This window comes from Balaenoptera borealis, assembly GCF_965194805.1.
Source record: "Balaenoptera borealis genome assembly, chromosome: 5".
NCBI lineage: Eukaryota > Metazoa > Chordata > Mammalia > Artiodactyla > Balaenopteridae > Balaenoptera > Balaenoptera borealis.
Window position 1 is genome coordinate 6,828,756 of NC_138862.1, and position 6,120 is coordinate 6,834,875.

Consider the following 6,120-nt stretch of genomic DNA (forward strand, 5'->3'; position numbering starts at 1 on the left):
AATCCAAAGCTATCTTCAAAAATGTAAATGTCCGTGGGAAAACATTCTTGCAAGAGGGTCTGCAAGACCCCAGTGTCTCTTGGAGAGTCTCCTAATGCACAGGCTGCCAAGTTAGCCTGTGTCCCGTGATTTAGCCACTCTGACCACCACTGATGTGGTCTGTCCTCCAGGCTGGCTGTGGCCAGTAAGATGGCCTGACACAAGAACTCTGCCCTAAGGCATGTGGTGAGCTGAATAACGTCCCTCCCCCAAAGATGTCCTAATCCCCGGAACCTGCAAATAGGTTACCTTATATGGCAAAAGGGACTTTGTTGATGTGATTAAGGATCTTGAGATGGGACTTTATCCTGGATCATCCGGATGGCTCCTAAAGGCCATCACAAGTGTTACAAAAGATAGAGGGAGATGTGACACAGAAGAGAAGGCAATGTGATGAGGCAAGCAAGATGCTACACCGATGGCTTTGAAGATGAGGAAGGGACCACCAGCCAAGGAACCAAGGAGATGCAGCTCTAGGTGCAGGAAAAGGCAAGGAAACAGATTCTCCTCTGTAGCCCCCAGGACAGAGCACAACCCAGTGAAGCTGGTTTTGGATTTCTGAGCTCTAGAACTGAGAGAGCATACATTGCTCTTGTTTTTAACTCCCAAGTTTGTAGTAATGTGTTACAGCAGCAAGAGGAAACTAATACTTCATGCTAAACAATTTCTCCGTGAAGTAACGAGGTCCCCATCTCTGATGGTGATCAGAGACCAGACTGCTTCTCAGAGTGTGTCCATAAAGGAGAAGGTGGCTCTGGGTGGCAGGTCACATGGGAAGACTTCTGAACCCTTCCCAGCCCTAAGACTGTTGTATTAGCCAGCTCGGGCTGCCAAAACTAAGTACCATAGACTGAGGGCTTAAACAACAGACATTTATTGTCTCACAGTTCTGGAGGCTGGAAGCCCAAGATCAAGGTGTTGGCAGGGTTGGTTTCTCCTGAGGCCTCTCTCCTTGGCTTGTAGATAGTCACCTTACCCTGTGTCCTCACATGGTCATCCTTCTGTGAGCATTTGTGTCCTAATCTCCTCTTCTTATAAGGATACCAGTCATATTGGATTAGGGGCCACCATATGACTTCATTTTACCGTAATTACCTCTGTGAAGACCCCATATCTGAATACAGTCACATTCTGAGGTACTGGGTGTTAGGACTTCAGCATAAGAATTTGAGGAGGACACCATGCAGCCCATAGAAACTGTGGCAGGATGACATTACTGACATATCTGCATAAGGATGTTTTTAGGAACACCCCTGCTTTGAATTCGGGAGCTCTAATGACTGTGTATAAAAGGGGGAAATGTCTCAAAGTGAAAACCCATGATGCCAGCAAGTTCCTGCAGCTTTAAGCCTTGCATCCAGGCACTTCCCATAGGGAGGACCCAGCTGGGTGTGTTCCAGCTTCTGGGAGCTCCAAGCAGCCTCAGAGCCCAGGGTGGTCTGCCTGCCCGTGTTTATGGCTCTGGCCCATCCCGGGACTTCTCCTGATGCACTGCAAACCACACTTGGCTGTCCACGATGCACCCGGCCTCTGCCAGAAAGCCTGCCAAACAGACGGAAAACCCACCCCACAGACTGAAATAGAAACTCATTTGTTTTCCAATGTGTAACAAAGGAAGAGAGGTATTTAATTTTGAAAAGAGCTGAGCCAGCTTTCCTATGGGTCATTTTCTTTCTGGCACAAAATCCTCCTTAGTAGACTCCCTGGGATGGTCTTTCCTCTTATCTGTCCATCAGCATTTTGAATGGGGTAATTCTCTGCTGTGAGGGGGCCAGCCTGCGCAATGTAGGATCCCTTCCCCCACCCATCAGATACCATTTGTGCCAAGCAAAAATGTCTCCAAAAAAATTGGCCAATGTCTCTGAGGGGATAAATCACCCCCAGGGGAGAAAGACTGGTCTGAATAAACCATTGAGAAAAACAGAATGCGTGGAAAGAATGACGCATGTCCTGGCTTTGCCCTCTTTGCTGAGACTACAATAAGCTGTGCGCGGTATGTGGATAATGGCCTGGAATATTTAAGGTGGATGGAGGGACTAGCAGAGAAGGGAAGTGGCCCCATCAGCCATATGTAAGGGGCACAGGAGGCCAGCCTCCTTGGGTGTTGAATCAGACGGTTCCTCCACTGGCCCCCTGGGTGGTTTGGGGCTGCAGGTGAGAACAGCGCCCTCAGAGGACACGTGGAGCCTTTACTCTCCTCACTGATGCTGTGAGCGAGGGACCCTGTCCACTGCTGTAAACTCAGCCTCCAGCAGGTCCCGCCCTCCCTCCACTGCAGCCATATACTTGGTTGCTCCTTAAACACCCCAGATCCTTCTTGTCACAGGGCCTTTGCACTGGATGCTCCACCCCTATACAGAGATTTCCTCCTGCGTCTTTGCCTTCCTGGCGTCTTGGCATCTCTGAGGTCTCAGCTTGGCTGTGGCTTGACCACCCACCTAAAACTACCACCACAGACTTACAGAATGAACTTATGGTTACCAGGGGGAAAGGGTGGGGGGCGGGTGGGAAAGTTAGAGAGTTTAGGATTGACGTGTACACACTGCTATATTTAAAACAGATAACCAACAAGGACCTACTGTACAGCACAGGGAACTCTGCTCAATATTATATAACAACCTAGATGGGAAAAGAATTTGAAAAAGAATAGATACACACATGTCTATGTATAACTGAATCACATTGCTGTACACCTGAAACTAACACAACATTGTTAATCAATTATAGTCCAGTATAAACTAAAAAGTTAAAAAAAAAAAAAACCAAACCACCCATGGCCCTCTTCAGCACATCACTTTATTTTCTTCATAGCATTGTCCTTATCTGCAGACGGAGATACGGAGGCTCGAAACTTCACCAGGGGTTGCCCCTGCCTACCTCCTCCCTTCTGGTTCTTTACAGTCCACAGAGCTTCTGCAAGTCTAGGACAAACTTCTGCTCTCCATTCCAGAGCAAGGGACATCCCTCCACTCCCCATCCTCATCCTCCCATTCAGAGCACCAGGACGGCTTTTCCCAGCATGCTCTGGGGTCCGTGTTGGGCTTGTTAATTTCTGTGCAGGGCTCCAACCACACCTGCCTTCCATGACCACAAAATGCATAATTGTTGGCAGGGGCTCTCCTGTGGCTTATCCTAGGACCCCCCAGAAGAAAGCTCATCCTTCTTTCTGCCCAGACTTTAAAGGAGGGCAGGAAAGAGTTGGGGGGAAAAGCCAACAGAGGGGATTTGGCAATAACCATGCCTAAGTCATTTTCCTGCCCTGTTAAGAGCTTGTTGCCATGGCTGGTGCAATATGGTACCCAGCCTGGCATCTCAAGTGGCAACAGCCAGACCCAGCCAAGCCCCTTGCCCTTGGCACTGTACTTGCGCTGTATTGTAAGGCTGCTCCCCCAGTCCTGGCCAGAAAGAGACCTTCCTAATTAGGTGTCCTGGAAACTGGTGGTAATTGGGTTCTTATCCATCTTTCCCACCGTCTGGCCCCTAGGGTACATCACTGCTACGGTCTAGAAACATGAAGGAGAGGGGTTAAAGCCAACCAGCGAGTGTGTTAATATCACTCCAAATTAGCCCCAATTAAGAAATTGAGAATGACCTGCGTGTGAAAAACACGTGACAAGACTTTTTATTTGTAAACTTTATCTGACAATTGGGTATTTATTTGGTACAATCAATCCTTATTTCTCCAAAGTCCATGCAGGTGCATTGTAAAGAGAGGAAAGCAGCTCTTTCAGTACAACGAATAAGATGTTCAGAACCAATCTAGCCAAGAAAGATTATAACATATTTAACAGGGATTATTCTTGGAATGTTATGACTGGTCACTCCCCCAGCTGTATATATCTTTTATTTATTTATTTATTTATTTATTTATTTATTTAATTTATTTATTTATTTATTTATTTATGGTTGTGTTGGGTCTTCGCTTCTGCGCGAGGGCTTTCTCTAGTTGCGGCGAGCGGGGGCCACTCTTCATTGCGGTGCGCGGGCCTCTCACTATCGCGGCCTCTCTTGTTGCGGAGCACAGGCTCCAGATGTGCAGGCTCAGTAATTGTGGCTCACGGGCCCAGTTGCTCCGCGGCATGTGGGATCTTCTCAGACCAGGGCTCGAACCCGTATCCCCTGCATTGGCAGGCAGACTCTCAACCACTGCGCCACCAGGGAAGCCCTGTATATATCTTTTAACATGTCATTCTGAAATGTGTGAGTGCCTTAAAGAGAAAACTTGAAAATAACATATGATATGGGTGTTTACCACCTCTGCAGTCATGCCAGAGACTCTTTCAAAAGTGAAGTTCTCAAAAGACCATTATTCTAGTGGCAAGAATAAAAGACCTTTATTGTTTCTTTCGACCTCAAACAACAGAATACTTCTTTTGAGGTTTGTTGTTAGCCCAGTTCGTTGTCCTTAATGGGCACACAGGAAGTCTGTTATTATGAGCAACATTGTTTTATGGGACTTATCAAAAATTATCTCACACACAAAGTGCTTCCACACTTGGGCTGGCCACACAGTTGAAACACAGAGCAAGCAGTCTGGAGATTAAGGTTAATTTTATGGCCAAGTTGGAGGGCTGTATGTCTTTGAACACTTTGTAGCAGATGGTTTATGACACAAGAACAAAGGGTACCAGCCTTAACTTATTGTAACGACTACAGTGACTTAGAACAAATCTCAGGAGCCATCAAATTTCAACAGTTGAGACTTTTTTCCCTGGAAAGCTGGCTGCACCTGCCCCCTGCTAAGAGCATCCATCGCAGAGTATAAGAAAACCACCTCCCTCAGCTGGAACCGTGCCAGTTCTGGATGAGAGGGGACTTAGGTCTGCCATGCCTTAGCTTTGAAGAACCAGGAGCACGGCTATTTCTGGAGCAGCGGGGTTGGTAAGATCAGAAACAAGCAGGGGGAAGCTTGGGACACAGGCATTGCTCAATGTCTGCTCCAGAGAAAAGGGAACTTTGTGTGTTTGTCTGGGGGGAGTGTAAAATACACATAACAAAAATTGATCACTTTAACCATTTTTAAGTGCTCAGTTCAATAGTATTAACTACATTTACATTGTTGAACTACAAGGATGACATCCGTCTCCAGAACTTTTTCATCTTCCCCAGCTCAAACGTCTTATCCATTAATCACTAACTCTCCATTTCCCCTCCCCCAGCCCCTGGGAACCATCATTCTACCTTTTTCTCTATGAATTTAACTACTCTAGGGACCTCATATCAGTGGAATTATATAGTATTTGTCTTTTTGTGACTGATTTATTTCACTTACCTCATGTCCTCAAGGTCCAGCCATGTTGTAGCCTGTGTCAGAATTTCACTCCTTTTTAAGGCTGGATAATATTCCATTGAGTAGATATACTACATGTTTGCTTATCCATTCATCTGTCATCTGGTGAAAACAGAACTTCTCATATTATTAGTTTGTGCAGGGACATGACTTATTCCAAAGAGCATTATGCAACTTACCTGAATAATTTGTCCAATCTCTTTAATCTGATGGAAAAAACTAGACCATGAAAGACAAAAGTAAGTGGGGCAAACAGCACGTATGTAAATAGGGGTGTCATTTTCCCCCTATTCTTTTTTGTTCTGGAAGAATATTCAGGGTACAGAGTCTACATTTCAAAAATAGAATGTATGAGTCTAATCATATTAACTCAACAGGGAACACAGATGTCAAAACAGCCTCTGTGAGTCATTCCTTGGATTCTAAAAGGAATTAGTTTCAGACAGGAGTTTGCGCTTCTTTGAGGTTTGTTTTAAAGAAGTTCCAAAAGCAAACAGCAAAATAACAAAATGCCTGGATCGCACAGCGGCTCTTCGAAATGGCAGCACCGATGCCGGAAACCAGGCGCTGGCTCTGGCCAGAGGGGACGCTGTTTCTTGGGCTGTTCAGGCTTGCGGATCATGCTAAGTCTCTATTTGATTTAGAAAAGCATGATGCTGAGGGAGAAGGGTGGGGCTTGGTGAAGAAGGGGAGTGTGAGAAAGGACACAGAAAGGATCTGGGTGTTTTGAAAAGCCATCACCATGTTTGAAAATAGATCCCCTTCGGAAGCACCAAGTAGGTTTACTGATT